Here is a 27,111-nt window from a genome sequence, read left to right on the forward strand (position 1 = left end):
ATTTAATTCATTTGATTTATGATCTTAGAAAAATGGAATTCATTTGATTTATGATCTTTGAAAAATGGAATTTATTTGATTTTTGATTTTAGAAAATGGAATTTATTTGATTTATGATCTTAGAAAAATGGAATTCATTTGATTTATGATCTTAGAAAAATGGAATTCATTTGATTTCTTGATCTTAGAAAAATTGAATTCATTTGATTTATGATCTTAGAAAAATTGAATTCATTTGATTTATGATCTGAGAAAAATTTAATTCATTTGATTTATGATCTTAGAAAAATGGAATTCATTTGATTTATGATCTTTGAAAAATGGAATTTATTTGATTTTTGATTTTAGAAAATGGAATTTATTTGATTTATGATCTTAGAAAAATGGAATTCATTTGATTTATGATCTTAGAAAAATGGAATTCATTTGATTTCTTGATCTTAGAAAAATTGAATTCATTTGATTTATGATCTTAGAAAAATTGAATTCATTTGATTTATGATCTTAGAAAAATGGAAATCATTTGAGTTCTTGATCTTAGAAAAATTGAATTCATTTGATTTATGATCTTGGAAAAATGGAATTCATTTGAGTTCTTGATCTTAGAAAAATTGAATTCATTTGATTTATCATCTTGGAAAAATTGAATTCTCTAGACTGCTTTAGAGTAGTAACTGAAAACTGACGTTTAAGAATTTACGAGGTCCTTCAATTAATCACGACGGCACCATATACATAATTTAACTTTAAATGAGCAATGCATTGGAAAAAGTTTCGGCGAACTCCACCACGGTCGATGTCAATAATTAATCAAATCCTTCGCTCTTTATATAAGCATTAAATTTATGTTCGGTGACATAGGAACTTGGGAAAGGGGGCAATGCCCCGCCTATATACGCAATCACCCCATTTGCACATTTCGCTCGTTCAAAAATCCAAGGCAATAAAAAATTTAATGAAGCAAAAATTGATGCCTGAAGATAAACTTAATATTTGATGATCTGTTCAACGTCTTAAGTTTTGAATTAATTCATTTTGTATCGTATTACACTTGAAATTTACCAAGTTTTATATTATCACCTTAAAGCAAAAATTATAAAATATTTTCCGTTCCAGGATATTATAAAAAAGAAATCGATTTTAATTTCCCCTAGAGAGTTGAAATACCAAATGTATTTATTGAAACTTGGGAATAATTATTATATGTCACCTCAAGGTCTATAGCAGTAAACTCCATCCCGGTAAAAAATTATCAAATCAGCTCAGTAGCTCATTCGTTCCCGAGAGCTTACGTCTTTAGTCGTGATTGAAGCACACGCCGGTAGCGGTTTTCATTTCCCCTATCGTGCCGGGGGGGGGGGGGTTTCATCTCAATATACATTTATATGATAATAATATAATATATAATAATATATAATATACTTATGGATAATGTCCATAAGTGACCTTAAATTAATTATCGTAAGATGTCAAAAATGTTTTTTCAACAGCAACACAATTTTGTTTCTGTCTAATTTAGGTTTTGGGAAAGCTAGCGCACCGAAAGCAAAGCTTATTATTTCAAAAATGTTCAATAAAATATTTAGCAGAGCGCTTTAAAAGTTGCGAAAACAAAATCTGTTATTTCGGTTAAGGGTGCTTTAATTTTGTCGGCTAATACCATTTCAGAAAATGCTTATACAATGTCGTAGTTAGAGCTTTTGTCACCCGTTTCGTATTTGCGTTTTTGACCCTTCTCAATACCAAAGGAACGCCAGAAACTTTCTTACGCCAAACTGTAAAACCAGAAGTAAATGAACCGAAGTTATGGAAACAGCGCTCCGAATCGGAGGGCGTTTTCCTTATGAAAATGATGAGAAAATCGAGTCCAATAAAAGCTAATTTCCCTTTCCGTCATTTGAAGCTAGAAATTGCACTTTGGAATTGTGGATATAGCTATTTCTATGTATTAAATATGGTTTCATAAAAACAAAAACGTTTTTTTTCGGCCTAGGAGCGCGCAAAATTTCTAATTCGAGGTCAAAATGTAACTTCATTAGGAAAACGCCTCCAACATGGGGAGTATAGCAGTCTGATAACTTCGGTTCATTTTCTTCTGGTAAAACCTGATAGCAAAATGTTAAATTCGTTGAGGTTTGTAGTTACTTAATCGTATAAATTTAATTTTTTTACCATGGCTATAACGGTTCTAAAGGAATTATAATACATTTTAGACATTTTATGAAACTACGCTACAAAGTGTGAACAATCATCTTAAAGCTTAATTTGGTTTTCGTGTACCCTGGTTTACTGCAATTGTCTCTACTTAGCTATTTTGCATTAATTATGCTAAGCTTGGATGAATTTAAATAAATGTAAATCAGTACGATTTTTAACAGAACAACTTACCAAAACCCTCTCGATTTTTCGAGATGGAAAATTGAATTATTCAGTATTTTTATCTCTGGATGAAACTCTGCGATTGTTTAGTACTAGCTTCTGACAATAGATGGGGTAAGAGGTCCTACAACTTCGTGTTTTATTGCCACTTTAGGATTAATTAAATTTTGTTCAACCTCTACGTTAATACAGGAATACAGTAAATTAAAAGAAGATGATTGGCGCAATTTTTCGAAATGTGGAAAACGTTATGTTGAAAATAAAAACATATTTTTTAGTCATTCTATTTGGAACTCATCAGTACCGTGCGGGAAATCTGGCTGGCGACTATCAAATCGAAAAGAGAAACTAAGCCTAAACATTAAAAATTTCAAAACGCGTTGCATATAGCAACGGAAAGCCGAAAAGGGGGAGTGTGGTGGAGAATAGTATATACGATAAGTTAAGTTAGAAGAAACCACCTATGGACTGTGAGAAGGATGATAAAATACGCGAAAAAGTAGATAAGTCCATAATTAAAAGGGATAATATAGCTATATGAAACGCGTTTTGAAATTTTTAATGTTTAGGCTTAGTTTCTCTTTTCGATTTGATAGTCGCCAGCCAGATTTCCCGCACGGTACTGATGAGTTCCAAATAGAACGAAACCGGTCTACCGTTGGAATTTCTGGCTATTTTATTTATTTTTAATTTAGTTTATTACTCGAAGATCTATTTGATCCGAGTTTCGCGTTGCTCGAAGACCTATCGGTACGAGTTATTAGTAAGTTTTTAAATTTCTTCAAATTTGTTTAGGATTTAGCTATATTATCCCTTTTAATTATGGACTTATCTACTTTTTCGCGTATTTTATCATCAAATACCTATTGAACAAAATTAACCAGTTTTGCAAAACACAAAACAAGTTTATCTTAATTTAAGCGACTACAAATGGGATTTCAGAATGTGCCATTTTCTCAGTGTCTTATAGTGTTGGAAGTCGGAAAATTACCGAGGCCTTTTTTTCTGGAAAAATTTCCGTATTTTTCCTCAAAAAATAAAAAAGTTTTCATTCCATGATTAGTCTAATATTGTTTGCAAATTTAAATAAAGCGGCATTTTCTCCTCATTTTTTCGAATCTAAAAGTAAAACTAAACCTCTAGACTAGCTTTAAACTGATTAACATTGTAACACTATTAATAATTTGTAGTATGTTTACTGTTATTAGACATTTTATATCGATAAAAGGTTAAAAACATTAAAAACCCTTAAAAAAGTAATTAATGTTTAAATTTTTCTGCATTTTATTTTTCCGGAAAATTAACAACACTAGTGTCTTACCTAAAACACTAAAATTAGAATACTACGTGTTACATAAATATGGCGTGGTCTACAAATTATAAAATATTCGGCGAAATAGAAAAGCGATCGAAATGGTCAAGTGACTTACGACGTTGTCGTTAGACTTTCCAGAGCACTCCGTTCAACCTCTCAATTATGTTAAAAACGGTTTCTGCTGTATAAAGGATTTGGCTGCCTTCTTTTGGTGAAAGAAATTTTTTTTTCGTACAGGGCCTAAAATAACGTTTTTTTTTTTTTAAATCCCAGCCCAATTTCCATTAAATTGTGTTGATCTTTCAATATATTTTCGGGGTAGGCTATCCTCTAAAAGAATAGTTAAATTAAAAACTTTGATCCAAGCTCGTAAGAGACTTGGAACAGAAAAAAGCTTAAAAAATCGATAATGATTATAAATTTTTCTAGCCATACCAAAATCTTTAATAAGATTATTAATATTATCATAAAGGGTAATGTACTGTTATCCAAATTGCTTATAGGGAATAAATATTTATAGTGAGACCATTAGAGGTTCAATTTTAATGTTTTGGGGTATACTAGATAACGCTTTGTTAAACAGTTTGGTGGTGTATACTATTTTACACTTTGTTAAACAGTTTTGTGGTTAGGAAGTCAAAAGAGATTTATTACGAACAAAAACCCATAACCTTTATACAGGGTGTTTCAAAAGGTTATGCAAAATTTTTAAGGAGTTGTACGGGGTGAGTTGAGAAGTATGCCTGTTTTTTCCCCATTTTCCTACGATGAATTAAAAGAGCGCCAGAGAGCTTCGAAGTGTGGCCTAGTAGCCCCTGGAAATAGACTGCAACAAGCACAAAACCAAGTAGTAGGGACTTTAAATACTGTTTAAGTTTATTTTTTTACGCTGGTTACCTCGATTTGTTTACAAAGTCATTTTTTACCTATTTCACAAACCCAAACCTTAATGTTTGCATTTTCCTGCTTCTTGGTTTTGCGCTTGTTGCAGTCTACTTTCAGGGGCTAGTAGGACACACTTTGAAGCTCTCTGGCGCTCTTGTAACTCATCGTAGGAAAAGGGAGAAAAAAACAGACATACTTCTCAACTCACCCCCTACAACTCCTTTAAATATTTGCATAAACTTTTGAAACACCCTGTATTTTTAAAAGATGTTTTATGTAAGAATCATAGAGTAAACCACTCACATAGAGTGGAAGGCTATTAGCGAAACTGTTAACACTGTTCGTACGCAACGTCTTGTTTTCGGGGCGTGAAATAAACAAGGTGGCCTTAAGGTAATGTACAATATCTAGATAAAAAAAGTCAGTTAATACTGTAAAAAAATTTAAAACAACACCATCGCTCTACGGACTATATTTATTCACGTCTCGAAAACCAGTTAGACAGTTAGGATAAATGTTTAATGCGCTTCCATTGGGCCTTCCACTCTATGCGAGTGGGTTACCCTATGGTAAGAACTATGATATCAGGTATTTTAAAATAAACAATTTCTAGCTTTCAGACTGTTGGTGCCATCTGCTAAGATGCAAAATTCATCTTCTAATGAGGAAACCTCTCTGAAAGTAGTTTCTTCCTTATTAACTTTGTATCAAAATTTGCTTTCTAGTTTCCGTAAAACACACCTTTGATTTTTATCCAAAAACTATTTATGAAAATATTTAGTTTGGTTCATGAGAGTATTTTTGAAAAATCTGGCTATACAATTTCAATAACTTAATTTTCAAAACTGGAGCTTAAGCTGTATACTTATGTGAAATACATTTTTTACAGTGTTAACTGGCTACAAATTTCAACGCGAGGTTTTTATGTGGACTGTTATGGGGGCTCCAACCAGAAAAGTGAAGCGGATTTTATTGGCCTTTTTTTATTCTAACCCATTTTTGGGCTGTCACGGAGGCTTCTAAGATTACGAAGATTTCACTTTCAAAAAAACGCTTTTGGGTCGACTGAATACGGATTTAAAACGTCAAATGTAAATCGTCTGAAAGCGCGTCAATTTTTGAAATAGCAAAAATTAGAACTAAATCATTTGGTTATTTTTCCAAATATTCTGTAAATATCTAAGGTATAAATAAAAACGATATTTGGTTAAAAGGTAGGCCAGCTGACCTTTCATTTTTCTGTTGTTGTGTGAAAGCAAAAGTATTTTTTTATAAAAGCTCGTTAACGAATAGACGATTTTTTTTCTGTATGTAATCTCTCGAATATTTAATTTTTCCGAAACCAAAGCGCTGTTAATCTCGTGTTATTGTCTTATTTATAACGTCTTGCGGCACACAGAAAAATAAAGCTGTTATAGTGGGAGAACATTTTTCTTCATTTAGCGCCAGCGAAACGTAATTACGATATTTAAGCTTACCAAAAAACTTTTTGCGGAATATAATTCCACCGTTGGAGTTTCAAGAGAAACAAAGATAAAATATTTAACGGGCGCTTCGAAGTTTTTGTTTTCAGTTTCCTTATTTCTGTTAACGCGTCTTAGGTTACTGAAAGAACTACAATGCTTAGACATTTTAGTTTTTTCTTTCGACTAAAAAGAAATTCTTAATATATCTCGGAGTAAATAGAAATCTTGGGTACGTTCAGTAACAAATCTGGGAAAAATCGTTTTTTCCGATGTTTGCTTGATGAGCGCTTGTCGTCATAGTGACGTAGGAAGTAACTGAAAGGTGTTATTTCTAGTCAGCGTTGTTTTTATAAGATGGCGGCGATATATGTTACGAATCTGTTCCATTGCGCCGAATCCCATTCGACCGAAAAACCCGCACTTCTCCGGGTTTAGGATTCGGTTTTATCCGTTTCAGTATCTGTCAGAACAGCATGCAGTGTTACTTAACCTAACCTTAACTAACCTAACCTAACCTCACCTCAACTCACCTCACCTAACCTAACCTCACCTCACCTCACCTAACCTAACCTAACCTAACCTCACCTCACCTCACCTAACCTAACCTAACAGACTTAAAAATATATTAAAAGGCTTCCATAAAAAATCAAAATGAGTAGAAAGAATTTTTTTTGCGGTCGCTCAATTGTGATTGAAAAATTGATTAGAAAAATACAAAACCCGCCTTTAGGATAATTTCATCCAAAACATTGGCGGAATTCGGTCTTATGATTATTCAGTCAAATGGAATTCGGCGCAATGGGAAGATACCTATGTTACGGGGCTGTAAATCAGAGGAAGTGAAAAATATTCTAGATTTAAAGCAAAGCACAGTAAACCAAGGCTTAATATTTATTTATTGATAAGTTTTATTGGTGAATCTTAAAATTCATTTTGCGCGTGAAAAGAGTCCGCCTTGTTAGGGTATAAACGCGGTAAATGAAGCCTGCTAAACCTCATGATGTATAGGTAGTGTCGCGCGAAAAAAGTAATTTTGAAATCGGTGAATTAAATGGTAACAACTTTTTAAAAATTAGCATACCTGTTAAAATTTTTTCGTCATCATTTAATGATACTATCGTTTCGTAAAGCAAATCAGTAGAATTGTTGATTAAAACTACAGTTTTAACTGTAAGCACCGACGCGTTTCAAGTAAAAAAAAACAATATCTTCGATGAGCATCGGATGCCCATCGTGACGTCAAATCGGAAACGCGAAAAATCGTCAAGTAACAAAATGTTGGCATCGATTACTTATCGATGTTTTTGATGAGCGTTACTGAACTAACCCCTTATGGTGGACCGTAATCAATTTAATAAGTATAAAGAATCTTGTTGACTTTAATATCTAAACAAAATATCGGTCCTTTTAATAAGAAATTGTGTTGGGATGCGGGAGCGCTGATCTGGAATAAACCGCTTGTAGTAGGTGTCACGAATGCTTTCGTCAATCTCAGACCGAAGCAATATGCGCCAAGTTTATATGAAAATTCAGAAATGAGATCTCTCTGCGGTGTCGCTTTCCGGTTTCATTACGATGCGCCCTTTATTAAAACTGATGTTTTGATTTTAAACGCAATACAAGAGCTTATAAGGTTAATAGTATTATATATGTTAAAGGTCAATCTTGTACATAATAAACTTACTAAACTAATAAAAGGACAGTTCTTGTACATAATTAAGAGAATAAAATAATTAAAAACCACCGTTGTACAATTAAAAGGTTGTATTAAAAAACACAGCTACGGCCGTTTCGAGGCCAACACCAGCGTCGTCGTCACGCTAATATACAATTAAAGCGAAAAATGAGATCTCGTTAGAGATACTAGACAGAGTAAATGTGAAACGAGCACCAAAACACGCAACAGTTTTGGGGCCATATCTTTTTTTTTGACATCCACACATCGGTGTTGACCCAAGGCCTTAGACACCAGCACTCAATAACTGATTAATCAGGGCGAGAGATCTGTAACGGCCACGCCAACGGGGGGATACGTGGGGACAGGGGTGGAGACAGGGGTGGGGACACCCTTGGCGGAAGTATTCCGACCACCCGTTAGGGGATTGGTGGCCATCCACAAACTCTGCCTCCCGGACGCCTGGGATTACAGGAGTGAGCCACTACTCCCGGCTTGTGGCCAGATCCAAACGTCATAGTAAAACAACACTAAAGTGTCTACGCGTAATATTGATTAACATTCGTACTTGAACAAGTTACTATATTGCGACACTGCTTCATGCGCAGGGCCATCTATATTGTTGATAAGTTTTTCTTCTATTTTTAATTTGATAATTTCCACAGATTCTCTAATATTCAACTTAAAGGGGTTGTTTTCCCTCGCGATCAATTTAACCTGTAGCGTGTCAATGGAATGCAGTGGACCTGCTTGAACATGCTCTACAATCGCCTTAGGCCTTTTTAATCTTAAATCCGATTCATGTTCGTTAGTTCGTGCTGCTAGGCTCCGTTTAGTTTGCCCTATATATCAAATTTGGCAGTCGCAACGTACTAAATAAATATCACTTTCTTCTAGATCAGTGACACTATCTTTTCTAGTTGGGAGTACATTAGCAATTTTATTGATGGGTTTGAATATAGGCTTAACTCCATTATTTTTCCAAATGTGGCCAATTTTTTCCGTTAGGGTGCTATATGGTAATACAATAATATTATCCTTTTTATCAAAAGGTTTAAGTTTGGTATTGTTAAGGGTTTTAGATTTATTTTGCACATAATTAATAATCTTTGATATAAATTTTAGATCGAAACCTCTACTTATAGCTAATTTTTTTATGAAGTTAATTTCATGGTTGAATTCTATTTGGTCACTGCAGAAATTTAACGCTCTTTCCGTGTTGGTCAAAAAAGCAGATTTTTTTTGGGAGAACGGATGTGCAGATTTATTGTGTGGTGGGTGCTATATGGTAATACAATAATGTTATACATTTTATCTATTCCAATGAATTTTTAAATGAAATTAGAAAATTAGATATAAAGTCCAACGATACTCTAGTATCATTTGATGTAGTGTCCTTATTCACGTCGGTCCCGATAGACCAGGCGTTGGCGGTGTTTGAAACTAGACTTAGGGAGGAGAAGTTAAATAAACTGGAAATAGATGAAATTCTGATGTTGACTAATGTGGTTATATCAAAAACTTTTTTTCAAGTAAATGGTAAATTTTACACACAAAATCATGGTCTGGCTATGGGATCTAGCTTATCAACGTTCTTATGCGATTTGTTTATGAACGATTTGGAAACAAAAGCGCTAGCTAATTCCCCATTCGAGGTTAATTTTTGGAGACGATATGTGGATGATATCTTTGCGAAGTGGAAGTACGACCTCAATGATTTAAACGAATTTCTCGATTATTTAAATTCTATTAATATAAACATAAAGTTCACAGTGGAAATAGAATCTGGGGGAAAATTCCTTTTCTAGATATTCTAATCTATAAAAATGACAATGTGTTATTTACGGCGGTGTACAGAAAACCTTTTTTGATCGCAGCGCCACCACACAATAAATCTGCACATCCGTTCTCCCAAAATAAATCTGCTTTTTTTGACCTACACGGAAAGAGCGTTAAATTTCTGCAGTGACCAAATAGAATTCAACCATGAAATTAACTTCATAAAAAAAATAGCTATAAGTAGAGGTTTCGATCTACAATTTATATCAAAGATTATTAATTATGTGCAAAATAAGTCTAAAACCCTTAACAATACCAAACTTAAACCTTTTGATAAAAAGGATAATATTATTGTATTACCATATAGCACCCTAACGGAAAAAATTGGCCACATTTGGAAAAATAATGGAGTTAAGCCTATATTCAAACCCATCAATAAAATTGCTAATGTACTCCCAACTAGAAAAGATAGTGTCACTGATCTAGAAGAAAGTGATATTTATTTAGTACGTTGCGACTGCCAAATGGGATATATAGGGCAAACAAAACGGAGCCTAGCAGCACGAACTAAAGAACATGAATCGTATTTAAGATTAAAAAGGCCTAAGGCTATTGTAGAGCATGTTCAAGCAGGTCCACTGCATTCCATTGACACGCTACAGTTTAAATTGATCGCGAGGGAAAACAACCCCTTTAAGTTGAATATAAGAGAATCTGTGGAAATTATCAAATTAAAAATAGAAGAAAAACTTATCAACAATATAGATGGCCCTGCGCATGAAGCAGTGTCGCAATATAGTATCTTGTTCAAGTCCGAATGTTAATCAATATTACGCGTAGACACTCGAGTTACATTAGTTTTGCTTTACTATGACGTTTGGATATGGCGCCTAAACTGTTGCGTGTTTTGGTGCTCGTTTCACATTTACTCTGTCTAGTATCTCTAACGAGATCTCATTTTTCGCTTTAATTGTATATTAGCCTGACGACGACGCTGGTGTTGGCGTCGAAACTGCCGTAGCTGTGTTTTTTTAATAAAACCTTTTAATTGTACAACAATGGTTTTTAATTATTTTAATCTCATAATAAACTTAATAAATATAAACACCACTATTGTACAATAAACAAACATGTATTTAAAAACTGCTACAGCCGTTTCGACGCTATTACCAGCGTCGTCGTCAGGCAAAATTAAAATACTAGCTCTCGAGTTTGTAGAGAGCGCGACAGAAAAAATTCACTGTAATTACAATTCGAGTAGCGCATACATTCCATTTATGTACCGAATACCTAAAAAGGAAATCACCCTGGTTGAAGCAGTTTTTAAATAAACGTTTGTTTATTGTACAATAGTGGTTTTTACCTCTCCGAGTGGACAAAGTCCCCTAGGAGGGGTTATACAATCACCGTGTCTGTCTGTCCTGCGAATGCGTTCGCATTTTCCGTGCAAAGGTTAATCATTGCGTACGCAGTTTCTCGAAATCTCTGCGTTCGCAGTTTCTCAAAGGGTTGGCAAAACCACAGAGTGACGGTGAGCGTTAACGGATTAATTTGAGGTTGGGTTTGATTGTATTTTTTTTTTCGTTAACGCTCACCGTCGCGACAGTTTTAGCTCAGTTTGATTGGATATTTCGTTATTTTAATGTTTATGTGTAGGGTGTGAATGTTGAGTTTGCGTTATGACGGTTGTGGGTGTTGAGTTTGTTGTGTTTGTGTTATGACGGTTGCGGGTGTTAAGTCTGTTGTGTTTGTGTTTGTTGTGGCTGTTGTGTTTGTGTTTGTTGTAATCAGTGATGCACAAAAAATTTCTATCTATCTTTTTCGTATCTTTTTACATAGATGGCAGCAGCTATACTATACTATCAATTTTTTTCCTCTGAAATTTCTATAGAATATCATTTATTTTTGATATTTTTGAGCAAAGATAGCGACAAAATCATTCACAATCTTTCATTTTATTTAGTTTTGGTCCTTTGATTTTTTCACGATATTTCAAATTTCTTTAAAGATATGAGAGTTTCAATTAATTTCAATTCTTTTTTGCCCTTGCCTGAAAAATATCAATAGAAATCTTTAAAGATTTGAATAAGTATCATTTCAAATATTTCTTTAGTTTTCATTATAATGAAAAGTATATTTGAAAATATATCAAATACGTTTCACAAGAAAGTAGAATCAAATTTTTTCATATCAAAAGTTCTAAGTATTAAAATGAATATTTCAATTTTTATCTTTTGATTATTGATTCAGAAGTAAATCCTTCAACATTTGATTTTGATTTTATGGATTAGAATCGATTTGGTTTTTTAATTTTTGTGAACTTTATTTTGTCGGGAATTGAACCGGGAGCGCGGTTTTAGGACTTTGATTCGTTGCCGCTGTGTTATTGATTCCTTTTACGTTGTGTTATAAATCTGTAATATATTATTCAATGACGTTGTTAAACTCTTTAATTGCCAGTAGGTTTATTTTTTCGGATACGCTTTTTTTTAATATAATAGGTATCCGGGTTTTAGGCAGGAAGGGTCGTATGTTTTTTTTACTGATCGAGATAATGTTGTTTTTCGTCTATTCTTTGATTTTATATTTTTATCTAAATATTTTTAGCTTATTTTTTTCACGAAAACGTCCAGTTTTGGAGGACACTTTATAGTTATTAATGGTTTAGCATCCTTTCCTCGAGTGAATGGCTTTTTTTACAATATTTTGATAGACACAGTGACTAAAAGTTTTAACATTGAAACAATGGCAAGTGTCATACTAATAGAGATTATGTTACTTGTGGTAAAAACGAATTTGGCAGAATCGGTTGAGGGGGTTAATAGGCGGAAACCTTTTGCTACACGAGTTATTACAGTTTAATTCACCTACTTTGCAATATTAATTGTTGTTGAAAGGCTCTGCATTATCGGGGGCATATCACAAGTGATATTTGACGTCTTTTAGTTTTTCCCAAATGGAATCGAAGATTGCAACAGGCTATAGCTCATCAACCGTTGGTGGTAGAGCAATGACAGTGACACTTTCTAAATATGAATCGACCACCCTGAATCCGAAAATACCGGTTTCAGAGGCGTAACTCTATTATTGGAAACGTTGTCAAAAACGACATCTGGCGTTTCCGCCGTAACTATTATCGCTTTGCAAAATACGACAACTCCACGTGAAAGGAAATAAAAAAGTATTAAAAATTGCTTCCGGTTTCATTTTTCTATCGTTCACACGTTTCGAGAAAATTTAAGATAAATGCAAAAACTCCCTTTGTTGAAGACTTTTGTAACAGATTGTACAGAGATTAGAAAACGATTACGGATTGATTACGGAGCTTACTAATCGATTACAGATATTATGGCTCGATTACAGCGATTACGCAACTAATATTGTGATTACGGTATGATTATACTGATTACTATATGATTATAGTGATTACTGTATGATTATAGTGATAACTATATGATTATAGTGAATACTGTATGATTATGCTGATTACGGTATGAATATACTGATTACTATGTGATAATAGTTATTACTTTATAATTATCGTGATAACTATAAGATAATAGTGATTACTGTATGATTATAGTGATAACTCTATGATTATAGTGATAACATTATGATTCTAGTTATAACTCTATGATTATAAGGATTACTGTATGATTGTTGTGAATATTGTATGAAAATAGTGATAACTGTATGAAAATAGTGATAACTGTATGAAAATAGTGATAACTGTATGAAAATAGTGATAACTGTATTATTATAGTGATTACTGTATGATCATACTGATTACTGTAAGAATATACTGATTACTATATGATTATAGTGATTAGTTTATGATTATCGTGATAACTATATGATCATAGTGATTACTCTATGATTATAGTGATAAATATATGACTATAGTGATAACTCTAAGATTATAGTGATAACTGTATGATTATAGTGATTACTGTATGAAAATAGCGATTACTGTATTATTATAGTGATAACTCAATGATTATAGTGATAGCTCTATGATTATAGTGATTACTACATGTATTATTATAGCGATAACTTTATGATTATAGTGATAACTCTAAGATTATAGTGATAACTGTATGATTATAGTGATAACTGTATGATTATAGTGATTACTGTATGAAAATAGTTATTACTGTATTATTATAGTGATAACTCAATGATTATAGTGATAGCTCTATGATTATAGTGATTACAGTATGATTATAGTGATTACTGTATGAAAATAGTGATTACTGTATGAATACACTGATTACTGTATGATTATAGTGATTACTTTATGATTATCGTGATAACTATATGATAATATTAATTACTATATGATTATAGTGATAACTGTATGATCATAGTTATTACTGTATGATTATACTGAAAACTGTATGATTATAGTGATTACTGTATGAATATACTGATTACTATATGATTATAGTGATTACTGTAGGGTTAAGTGATTACTGAATGATTATACTGATAACTGAATGAGTACACCTTTTACGCAAAATAACAGTGATAACGGAGAGATTACAGAAATTATTGAATTATTATAGTGATTACTGAATGATTACAGTGATTACAGAATGAGTACACCTTTTACGCCAAATAACAGTGATAACGGAGATATTACAGAAATTATTGAATTATTATAGTGATTACTGAATGATTACAGTGATTACAGAATGATTAAACTGATTACTGTATGATTGTAGTGATAATTGTATGATTATAATGATTACTATATAATTATTGTGATTACTTTATAATTATAGTGATAAGGGTTATAGTGATAACTGTATGATTGTAGTGATTACTTTATGATAAAAATAATAATAATAATAATAATAATAATAATCAGCTAGGCTAATACCCAAGGCACCACCTTAGGCCCAAGTCATCTAGAGACTTTTAATTATATTTATTTATTTATGCGTAGGAGGGTGGTAACAAGCCCTACATGCCACGCGAGCCAACAGCTCCCCACACTAACTATTACCGTTAACCTCTACAAGTTTTTATGTTCATACTGATTACTGAATGAATACAGTGTTTACGCAAAATAACAGTGATAAAGGAAAGATTACAGAGATTACTCAATGATTTTAGTGATTACTGAATGATACTGTGATTACCGCCGAGTACCCAATAGAGTGATTTTCCAAAGGAAAAATTCTAAATATGGAAATTTTTAGAAATTATTTGACCCTAATCATAAAATAATTTTAGACGGATTAAAAATAAAAGTATTAAGTTTTTCATGAAAAATAAATTCTTGGCGTGTGATACGCATATGCCGACGAAAAGTACTTATAAAGTTGTGAAGGATAAACACTAAATTTAAAGTGCTCGGACATTTGTGCAAAGACTATCTTCAATGTGTATTTTCCCAAAATTTACCCAATTTACACACTTACTGAATTCTGTTTCTAATTAATTAAACTTTTAAATTTTAGAGAAATATTCAGGGACCCTTAAAATTTTCGATTTTTCCATGTTAATGTCCGTAGAGAAAATTAGAATTTAAGTTGTCAAAAATATTCATGGTTGCCATGGCAAAACGAAAGCCCATTCTTGTCCACCCTTTTGGCGATTTTCAAGTTACACAAAGGTCTACTTACTACCCGAGTTTGAACGAAATCGGAGATAAACACCTCTGGTAGTCTCCTGTTAGTTTACTGATGGAACATTCCAAAATATACTGAAACAAATGCCCCCAAAATCCAATTATAAACCTGTCGTTAAATATGCAACGGAAGCAAAGCAATTGACGATATAAAATTCTTCTAGCTGTCCATATTCACAGCGTTTATTTACCGGTGCTAAAAATAGCGAATACTAAGAGTCTGGCTATTTACTCCCGAAAGTCGGGGGTAAATAGTCTTGACACTATTTACCACCGAAAGTCGGAAATTGCTAATTTTAGTGGTAAATAATTACGATGCTATTTGACACCGAAGCCGAGAATCCACCTACTTTCGGTTGTAAAAAGTGTCACCAAACGAGAAAAGCTAAAAGCCCATTAAACCTTTGGTTTGTTCGTTTCCTTAGAGCTCAGCTATTTACCACAAAAAATCGGGCGATAATACCAACGGTGTATAATATTCCAAAAACATCAAAAAGGTGATATTCCTTTCTTTTGACTTTTGAGACAAAAATATGATGAATTAGCTATGAATAGATTACCATTACTAATAGAATTTCATTCCTAAGTTTCACCAGCTACATCTCAGAGAAATTTACGGTCTATACACTCTTTTTTTGGGAATTTTTCTGGGCGCGTTCATGTTGAGTTTATCCCCCTTAACCCCCATTCTCTATATCCTGGGACCAAAGACCCGAGCCTAGACCCCCCACCGGTGGTTCCAGGTAATGGCCGACTAGCGGGCGGCCAAAAAGAAGGGTCGAAAAGACCGCGAAAAAGAGTGTATAGAAATATTTCAAAGTATTGATTATTACCAAAAAGGGTAAAAACTTCCTTAGCATCGTGCTGTATTGCTAGAGTAGCGCTCAAATAATTTGAGTCTGCACGCTTCGAAACATATGCTGTAAAATAAGAAAATTAAAAAAGAACGCTTGTTACGTGTTTAGAAGTGGGGAAACTCTAATAGATAATATTCTTTAATACGCTGTAAGTATCAAGATGGCTAAACTGTGACTTAAAAGGGCAGTTTTGAATAATTCTTATAACATAATGAAGGGTCCAATATTGTAAATGTGCTCTGAAAAGATTTTAAATAATTACATTTTTAACCAAATTAAACAAACCCCATCCATTTTTCATACGCCATTGGATTTTAAACCATTATTCTATCGAAAAGCAAATTCCAGGGAAACTGACCTAAAAAAGATATCAATCGTGAAATTATCGTGTGATAATTTAGCGTTTAATTAAATTTAACAGGAAGTTACATATTTATAAACTTGGAATAGATATAAGGTTCAATTGCACCTGGAAAAACGGGTGCCAAATCGAATGATGATCATTTGCATAATAAACTTCCCAGATAATAAATTTACGAAACCTCGATTCGTTCAGACATTGAAGATCTTGAAAAGATTGTCCCCTTCTTCGCAAAACATATTCCGCATAAAATCATTAAACAAAGAAAATTTTTAACTATTATTTACGCCAATGATCAAAATAGAATCATCACCGGTGTAACATATCGCCAAGAGATAAAGAATCATCAAAACCAGCATATTCTCCCTTAGAAATTCCAAATATCTAATTAAGTAATTGTAATTAGCTGAGAAGTTTTAATAATGTATAGGAGCTATATTCATTTTCTATAGAATTGCCGAGCAGTTGGATTCTTTTTCGGGAAAATTCGATTTCTTTTAGAATTTTATCCTTATTCAGTAATATTCCAGAAGAAATTTCACGTTCCATCTTTTGGCAATCTAAAATATATTATTTCGCTAGTAATAAATAAAATATGGTATATCCAGTAAAATTATATGAACTTTGGCCGATAAAAAAAGAATACACGAAATAATTAATGTAATAAGTATATTTATATATTATGTATAATAATATGAACTTCGGCAGTGATAGAAAAAACAATTTCATATAATAATGAATTTAATATGTATATTTATATATTATGTATAATAATATGAACTTTGGCAGATATAGAAAAAAGCTTTTACATATAATAAATAATATGATATAAATATTTATACATTGTGTCCACAAAAAAACACAAAAATTATAAATAACTGAAAAGGTTTTTTTTAATTAAAATTTTATATGGAGCATTGCTCGTGCAGGGGGACATTTACTAGTGAAAAACTGAATGACCTTGAACCATGTCTTCAAGGTCATTCAAAAACTATCTCGAGAACCGATTGGTTTACGGATTTGGTTCCAATTAGAAAGTTGTTGCTCGCCATATTATTAGTTCAAATAACTTTTTTTGTTCAAATTTGACCAATCAGAAGCCGATAAATTTAAGGTTTAAGAATACAGTGTTTGAAAATAAAATAATCCGGTTAGTTTTAATGTGACTAAATCAAATAAATACTTAATAGTTTACAAGTTCGGTTCAATTATGCCACCGACGGCTACCATACACAATTGAGCTCGTTTAATGACGGAGTTCATAACGTTGTTCAACATTTCAATTGAAATATCACGGAAGGCTTCAATTATTCTTTCTTGTTTGACAACCAATCTTACTGAAATCAGGTTCAATTCATTAACCTTCAATTTATCGGCTTCTGATTGGCCAAATCAAAATTATTTGAACTAACAATATGGTAAGCAACAACTTTCTAATTGGAACCAAATCCGTAGACCCAACGGTGCTTGAGATAGTTTTTGAATGACCTTGAAGACATGGTTCAGGGTCATTCAAATTTACACACATAAAAGCCCCCTTGCACGAGGAATGCTCCATAGAAATTTAAAAAAAAAACTTTTTCAGTTATTTATCATTTTTCTTTATTTATTGGACACCCTGTATACGTGTAAATGCATGTTAATTTGAATAAATATGGGTAAATGCAAGTAAACTTGGATATAATTAAAATTAGGGAAGTACAAAATTCGTATCCCAATAAAATTTATAAATTTAAATGAAAAAATTTATTGGGATAAGAAAATAAAGTTAGATAAACACATAACAGTGAAATTGCACTACAATAGAATTTACACATTTTATGTGTATTTTCCCAAATTTACCCAATTTACGCATGTTCTGCATTATGTTTCTAATTAAATAAACTTTGAAATTTCGGAGAAATATTCAGGGACCCTTAAAATTTTCGATTTTCCCATGTTAATGTCCGTAGCGAAAATTAGGTTTTAAGTTGTCAAAAACATTTTTGGTTGCCATGGCAAAACGAAAGCCCATTCTTGTCCACCCTTTTAGGGATTTTCAAGTTACAAAAAGGTCTACTTACCACCAGAGTTTGAACGAAATTGGAGATAAACACCTCGGGTAGTCTCCTGTTAGTTTACTGACGAACATCCCAAAATATTCTGAAACAAATGGTCCCAAAATCCAATTATAAACCTGTTGTTATATATGCAACGGAAGCAAAGCAATTGACGAAATAAAATTCTTCAAGCTGTCCAGATTCACAGCGTTTATTTACCGCTGCTACAAATAGCGAATACTTGAGTCTGGCTATTTACTCCCGAAAGTCGGATATTGCTAATTTTAGTAGTAAATAATTTCGATCGCGCTGCCCATACTATTTGACACCGAAGCGGAGAATCCCTCGACATTCGGAAGTAAATAGTGTCACCAAACGAGAAAAGCTAACAGTCCACTAAACCTCGGTTTGTTCGTTTCGATAGTAAATGGTTTTCGCCGCGTCATAAATGATATTTATGACTTGAATTTAAAAAGATTTAACCTTCAACTTTCACCCGACTTTGGTATTTTCAACACCCATTGTACAATCTTTCATATAATAATAAAAATACTATGCAAGAAGAGAATTGGCGTTCCATCTTTTGGCAATCTAAGATATATTATTTCGCTAGTAATAAATAAAATATAGTATATCAATTATAAAAAATATGCACCTTGGCAAGGAGAGAAAAAACAATTTCATATAATAATGAATGTAATATGTATATTTATATATTATGTATAATAAGATGAACTTTGGCAGAGAAAGCTTATATAAATATTTATATTATTTTGGGGATTCACAGGGAAATTCCTTTTCATTTCTCTCAGACAAAAATAAGGACATGGGCAAAATCTCACTAAAGAACAAAAATCTTCACACTTTCCCGCTTTCGCCGAGTTCACTCTTGTAGTTAAGGTCACCAATTTCACTCTCAATCTTTGCGGTAAAATTTGAATTCTGTACAAAAAAAATAATTTAAAAGGAAAAAGTACTCCCGTTGTTACTTTCCATAGTATATTAATAACATATTAAAAATTAGGGGGCTACCACGTGAAACTCCAATTTAGCAACCACGGCAATAAGATGGGGTGGCGGAGTGGTTAGCACTTTCGCCTCGCAGCGAGAGGAGCCGGGTTCGTTCCCAGTTTGTGGCACTGGGTGAAAACTCGGAGCTACACCGTCTGCGTTGGGTTTGCAAGCTCTCTCCCCACTGGTTTAAGGGGTTTTCCCCCGAGTTCTTCGGTTTCCCCTTCCATAAAAACTTGTCTAGGTTAACGGTAAAAGTTAGTGTAGGTATCTGTTCGCTCGCGGGGCATGCAGGACTTGCTACCACCCTCCTACGCATTGTAACCCGGCCACCCGAATTAATGGCTTTAAAAGTCGCTGGGTGACTTTAGCCTAAGGTGGTGCCTTGGGTATTAGCCTAGATTATTATTATTATTATGATCTTTCGTTTTACGGGTGTAAATAGCAAAATCGCTATTGATTTTTAGTTAAGGTCACCAATTTCACAATTATTCATGTGGTAAACTTTGAATTCGGTTCAAAAAATAAATTAAAAGTGAAAAGTACTCACGTCTTTACTTTCCATAGTATATTAATAACATATTAAAAATTAGGGGGCTAGCACGTTTTTTACCCGCCCGTGAAACTGTAATTTAGCAAGAATTAGGATATATAAGTTAAAGTCCTCTAAATACATTTAAAGAAGCCAAATTATAATACTCTACAATGGTTCTCTGACGACGTTATCATTCGAATAATTTAAATTTGAGCTTCCCTAATAGATGGCACCAACAACATCCAGCTAAGTAATTCAATTAAATTTAAATTCAAATTTCCCGCCTTCTTTTAATAGCCTTGAAAATCGATAAGAGTGAAAAAGCTGACCTTGACTTCCTTCACTCTTTTCCCGCGAACTCACTCTGCGAGTGACGAAAAAGTGAAAACCCCACTCTTACGAATGGAGTTGTTAGTTACGGAGTGGAGTGAGTAAAGTGTGGGAGGAAAACCACTCGCTCTAATGCACTCCGAGTTTTGCCCAACTCTACTCGAGTTCGCTAAATTACGTTTTAATTCACACGCTCCACGAAAGGTTGTCGAGATTTCGTGCTTTAACCAGTGCCGTAGAGTTTTTGTTAGGGAGTGGAGTGAGAAAAGTGTGGGGGTAAAATTACTCGCACAATTTCACTCCGAGATTTGCCCAAATCTGAAAAAATATCTAATAATGAATTAGAAATAAATTTTGTTGGACTCAAAATGAATTAGCTTAGCAATTGCACCGCCCATTTAAAATAATTATTTCAATGAATTTAATATTTCGGAAATTCCACTCCTTTTTCTCCCTTTAGCAAAACCTAGTAAACGCATTTTTTTAATTCGAGATAATTTAATCTTTAATTTTGATTTACATTATTTTTCATTGTTTTCTAAGCGGTACTGACCAGTTATTTATAGCTCATAGTTGATTTTTTCTGTAGGTGTCCAATTCCCATTTGTACTTCAATTTAAATTACTGGTGGGCCAAAATTTTGAAAACTTGCGTTAACTAGGTGTCAGCGGACAGAACGCCAAAATAATTTTTCACCCTGTGCCAAAACCTGCCACTCTTAGTGTCCAATAAGAAGAAAACTGGTTAAATTTAAACCTTTGGCCACTTTTCCGTCTTCAGAAACTGCACGTCATTAAAATTATAATTTAATATGGAATTTTGATGAGTGGAAAGTTATCTTGTGTTGGATCACTGGCTCGCCGAGTAAAATCGATCCCACTGCCATTTTATTTATGTAGAGGGTTTGAAAAGAAAATTACTTAAATATATTAAAATAAAACGCCGTAGACATCCACAAGTTTACTAGTGTAAGATAGATTTTAACAAGAATGTATTTATTTATGCGTAGGCATAATGAAATTTTTGAGATAGTTTTAGGAATTACTCCTAATATCACTCATGATCGAACCGTAAGCTCTCTCAAAAAATTAATGGTACCCTAAAACGAACGCCTTCCAACGCGATTGAAGCTCTCGACGCTAACAGTTTTCATTCCCCCTCAAGTGCTGAGGTCACGATCATCTCATTTTCTCTACGCGTAGATATTTGCATTTTTGCTTTAAAGCAACTGTCGGCTCTATCATTGCCACCTGTATTATGAAAAGGCCCCTGTTATTAGAGATGGCCATGAATCTATCCGAATCTTCTAAAAAAATGACTTTCGTGGAGAGCGTGGGGCCATCTATTAATGGGAACGGAAGCTAAAATTCAAAATAGCGAAACAATAACGTCGTCAGAGAGCCATTATAGAGTATTATATTTAGACCTCTTTTACTCTATTTAGTGAACTTTAACCTAAATTATATATCCCATATAAAATATATTGCAAACAATTACTATAATTGAAGTAATTGACAAATTTACAAAGGAGCCAATCAACGCGAAGCATACTTTTATGTCCCGCCTTTTGGGTCAAAATGTAGCTTCAGCATCTTGTTTTGATTTCGACGCTAGCGACATCTGCTAAAAAAGAGCTACTTCACCTAGAGCCGACACTTGCTTTAATACTACATAATACTAAAGTGCTGATGTCTTTGAGTTTTGTGTTTTTCGAAATAGTAGACATCGATATTACAAAAAACACCGATTTGAAGTAAAAGGCTTAAAGTGAATTACTCTAATATTACAGAATGAAGTGATGTGAAAACGGTCAAGTGAACCGATGTCTTGGATTTCTGTGCTTTTCTGGAACAGTAGAAATGGACGTAGGAAAAAGCACTGATCTACTTCTGTCGACGATCAGATTCATGAACAACTTCTCAATACAGGTATTCAACAGAATTTTAGTTAACGTGTCAAAAATGTTGCGAATTTACCGAACTACAGTAACTCAATTATGGGAGAGCTAATACTTGGATTAAAAAAGGTACACTTTAATCCGAAGAGAAAACGGACTGAAAACATTTTACTCTTCACGCGTTTCGGATCTCGAATTCTAGACTCGTCAATCGCGGACTGGAGTAAACTTCTTAAAAAATTACTCGACTTTAACTAAAAAAAATGTTTATTAAAAAAAACATTACGAAGTTTAAAAAAAATGAGTTTCCTAGCGCAAAGGTAACTTTCTATTTCTTGGGACTCGCCATCCCTCACAAAAAATAATCTCTACTCTTTCTCAAAGATTTTTCTCGTACTGGCTTACAATAGACCCAAGACTAGGTATTTATACACAAAAAAGCGCGCGGCCGAGCTCGTGACGTCAAGGATTTTTCCCAAAAACGGACATTTTCTGATTCCCTGCCCGGCCGAAAACGGAAAATTTCGGCGTACATGTACTGGACCTAAAGGACTCATGGAAAAAAACCTAAAGGCCAGCATTGAAATATACCAAAAAAACTTCGAAATACTTTTTCAAACGGCAGGTTATTGCCCATATTCCTGAAACCCGACATTTTGTTACAATAATAAAAAGAATTGAAATTTTACACTAAAATTTACTAGGAAACGCCATATTGCGAATTAATCAGAACGTTTTATAATCAAATTACTAAAACTGATGTTGATAATAAAAAAAAATGCAAAATGTATCTAATAATTCCACAACGCGTTGTCTTAGAACCTCTTTGGTAGCTAAATGTCGATAAGAGATTATTAAACGGGCCCTTAAAACACGAAATCTTACGTCCATAGTTAATTGGGGTCAGATATTGCGGAAGTAGTATACATATTTGTTAAGAGGAAGCTTATTTCTGCTGTAGAAAAAAATTATGCAATTAAAAATTAATGAGCATTGAAAACTTCATCCCTTGGATTAGCATTTCGTTATAGCGTTACGTGTGCCCCTTAAAATCCGTAACCTCTTTTTCTAAGATTTTAATTTGATGTATTGCCTTAATTCTGATCTTCTACGAATTTTCTCTGTAGTGGAAACTAATTTGTAAGTGCAATGATACATTGCTTTTCCCCGATTTCCGCCTTAGCTTCCGCTGTTCAACTTTATCTTTTACGGTCACGACTCCCCCTTGTTGAGAAAATGCAAGAGATTAAAGGAATTATTTTGAGCTCTTTTAATTTAATAATTTAGTCACCGAACAGCAAGTGGCGGCTCTATCATTGCCCCCTGTATTATGAAAAGGTCTGTGCTATTAGAGGTGGCAATGGATCTATCCGATTCTTCGAACAACAACTTTACTGGAGAGCGTGGTGCCATCTACTAATGTCAAAGGACGCTAAAATTCAAAATAAAGTATTATAATTAGACAACTTTTGCTCTATTAAGTGGACTTTAACCTAAATTAGATATCCCGTGTAAAAAATATTGTTTATATTTATGTTATTGACCAATTTGCAAACAATCCAATGAACACTAGGGGTACTTGTAAGTACCGCCTTTGGATTTTGGCGCTAGCGACATCTACTGAAAAAAGAGTAACTTCACGTCGAGCCGCCACTGGCTTTAAAGCAATTGTCGTTCTATCATTGCCACCTGTATTATTAAAAGGCCCCTGTTATTAGAGATGGCCATGAATCTATCCGAATCTTCGAAAAAAATGACTTTCGTGGAGAGCGTGGAGCCATCTATTAATGGGAACAGAAGCTAAAATTCCAAATAGCGAAACAATAACGTCGTCAGAGAGCCATTTTAGAGTATTATATTTAGACCACTTTTACCCTACTTAGTGAACTTTAACCTAAATTCTACGCGTAGTCCCTACGCAAGGCTATTCGGAACAACCCGGCGTAAAAAGGTATTGTATTATTCATAAAATCTATTCATCGCCATTAGCCCCGAGCACAGCTTTTAAGAAACTAGTGAAAGTGGTTTAAGGATTTCGTCTCTAGAGGTTATTCTATTAGAATTTGAGATCTAAAAGCGTTTGTTTGCAGCCTATCAACATTAGTTTTTCTTATCTGAGTATTGTCGGTCTGGCTGAATTTTGTATTTTTGAAATATTAGAATAAAACCCAAAATGAATTCTGTATTTCGGGATTAAGGCGTTTCCAATCATTCTATTAAGCCTCGTTCACACTAAACACTTTGGAACCGTTTTTAAATGGTTTCGAAAGATAAAATTTAACATTGACAGCCAAAATTTACAATTTGATCTTTCGAAACCGTTTTAAAACGGTTCCAAAGTGTCTATTGTGAACGCGCCTTTAGTTTGCCAGTGCTGAAAAACGTAAGAAATGCATTCCTGAACTATCATAATTAATGTGACGTAAGATCCTCTTTCAGTTAGACCTAGATATTAGAAGTGATTGTTTAAAATGTTATTTCGGACTAATTAAGTTCTTAAAAGCCTAAATTTCAGCCATATCTTTAATTGAGTTTAAGTGTTATTAGTGTTCTTCAATCAAGGGAAAAGATCACCAACTTAATTAAAGAAAATCTTAAGTGAGTGAAAGATTAAAATCACACCGAATGAGCTCTAAAATCAAATCGTGATTGAAATGAATAAATAGTGACAGAATTAATTGCCATGCTTAAATCGTGATCAAAATAATTTCAATGAATAAAGCGTGATCGACATAATTGCAATAATTAAAGCGTGATCGAAATAATTGCAATAATTAAAGCGTGATCGAAATAATTGCAATAATTAAAGCGTGATCGAAATAATTGCAATAATTAAAGCGTGATCGAAATAATTGAAATAATTAAAGCGTGATCCAAATAATTGCAATAATTAAAGCGTGATCGAAATAATTGCAATAATTAAAGCGTGATCGAAATAATTGCAATAATTAAAGCGTGATCGAAATAGTTGCAATGATTAAAGCGTGATCGAAATAATTGAAATAATTAAAGCGTGATCCAAATAATTGCAATAATTAAAGCGTGATCGAAATAATTGCAATAATTAAAGCGTGATCGAAATAATTGCAATGATTAAAGCGTGATCGAAATAATTGCAATAATTAAAGCGTGATCGAAATAATTGAAATAATTAAAGCGTGATCCAAATAATTGCAATAATTAAAGCGTGATCGAAATAATTGAAATAATTAAAGCGTGATCCAAATAATTGCAATAATTAAAGCGTGATCGAAATAATTGCAATAATTAAAGCGTGATCGAAATAATTGCAATAATTAAAGCGTGATCGAAATAATTGAAATAATTAAAGCGTGATCCAAATAATTGCAATAATTAAAGCGTGATCGAAATAATTGCAATAATTAAAGCGTGATCGAAATAATTGCAATAATTAAAGCGTGATCGAAATAATTGCAATTAAAGCGTGATCCAAATAATTGCAATAATTAAAGCGTGATCGAAATAATTGAAATAATTAAAGCGTGATCCAAATAATTGCAATGATTAAAGCGTGATCGAAATAATTGCAATAATTAAAGCGTGATCGAAATAATTGAAATAATTAAAGCGTGATCCAAATAATTGCAATAATTAAAGCGTGATCGAAATAATTGAAATAATTAAAGCGTGATCCAAATAATTGCAATAATTAAAGCGTGATCCAAATAATTGCAATAATTAAAGCGTGATCGAAATAATTGCAATAATTAAAGCGTGATCGAAATAATTGCAATAATTAAAGCGTGATCGAAATAATTGCAAAAATTAAAGCGTGATCGAAATAATTGAAATAATTAAAGCGTGATCGACATAATTGCAATTAAAGCGTGATCGAAATAATTGCAATGATTAAAGCGTGATAGAAATAATTGCAATAATTAAAGCGTGATCGAAATAATTGAAATAATTAAAGCGCGATCGAAATAATTGCAATGATTAAAGCGTGATCAAAATTATTGCAATGAATAAAGCGTGATCGAAATAATTGCAATGATGAAAGCGTGATCAAAATTATTGCAATAAATAAAGCGTTATCGAAATAATTGCAATGATGAAAGCGTGATCGAAATAATTGCAATGATGAAAGCGTGATCAAAATTATTGCAATAAATAAAGCGTTATCGAAATAATTGCCATAATTAAAGCGTGATCGAAATAATTGCAATATTTAAAGTGTGATCGAAATTATTGCAATGAATTAAGCGTGATCTAAATAATTGCAATGATTAAAGCGTGATCGAAATAATTGCAATGATTAAAGCGTGATCGAAATAATTGCAATAATTAAAGCGTTATCGAAATAATTGCAATGATTAAATCGTGATCAAAATTATTGCAATTAATAAAGCGTGATCGAAATAATTGCAATTATTAAAGCGTGATCGAAATAATTGCAATAATTAAAGCGTGATCAAAATAATTTCAATGATTAAAGCGTGATCAAAATTATTGCAATGAATAAAGCGTGATCGAAATAATTACAATGATAAAAGCGTGATCGAAATATTTGCGATGATTAAAGCGTGATCGAAATAATTGCAATAATTAAAGCGTTATCAAAATAATTGCAATGATTAAATCGTGATCAAAATTATTGCAATTAATAAAGCGTGATCGAAATAATTGCAATGATTAAAGCGTGATCGAAATAATTGCAATAATTAAAGCGTGATCAAAATAATTGCAATGATTAAAGCGTGATCAAAATTATTGCAATGAATAAAGCGTGATCGAAATAATTACAATGATAAAAGCGTGATCTAAATAGTTGCAATGATTAAAGCGTGATCGAAATAATTGCAATAATTAAAGCGTTATCGAAATAATTGCAATGATTAAATCGTGATCAAAATTATTGCAATTAATAAAGCGTGATCGAAATAATTGCAATGATTAAAGCGTGATCGAAATAATTGCAATAATTAA

This window comes from Leiobunum rupestre, chromosome 2 (assembly GCF_980474605.1).
Source record: "Leiobunum rupestre chromosome 2, qqLeiRupe1.1.hap1, whole genome shotgun sequence".
Classification (NCBI taxonomy): Eukaryota; Metazoa; Arthropoda; class Arachnida; order Opiliones; family Sclerosomatidae; genus Leiobunum; species Leiobunum rupestre.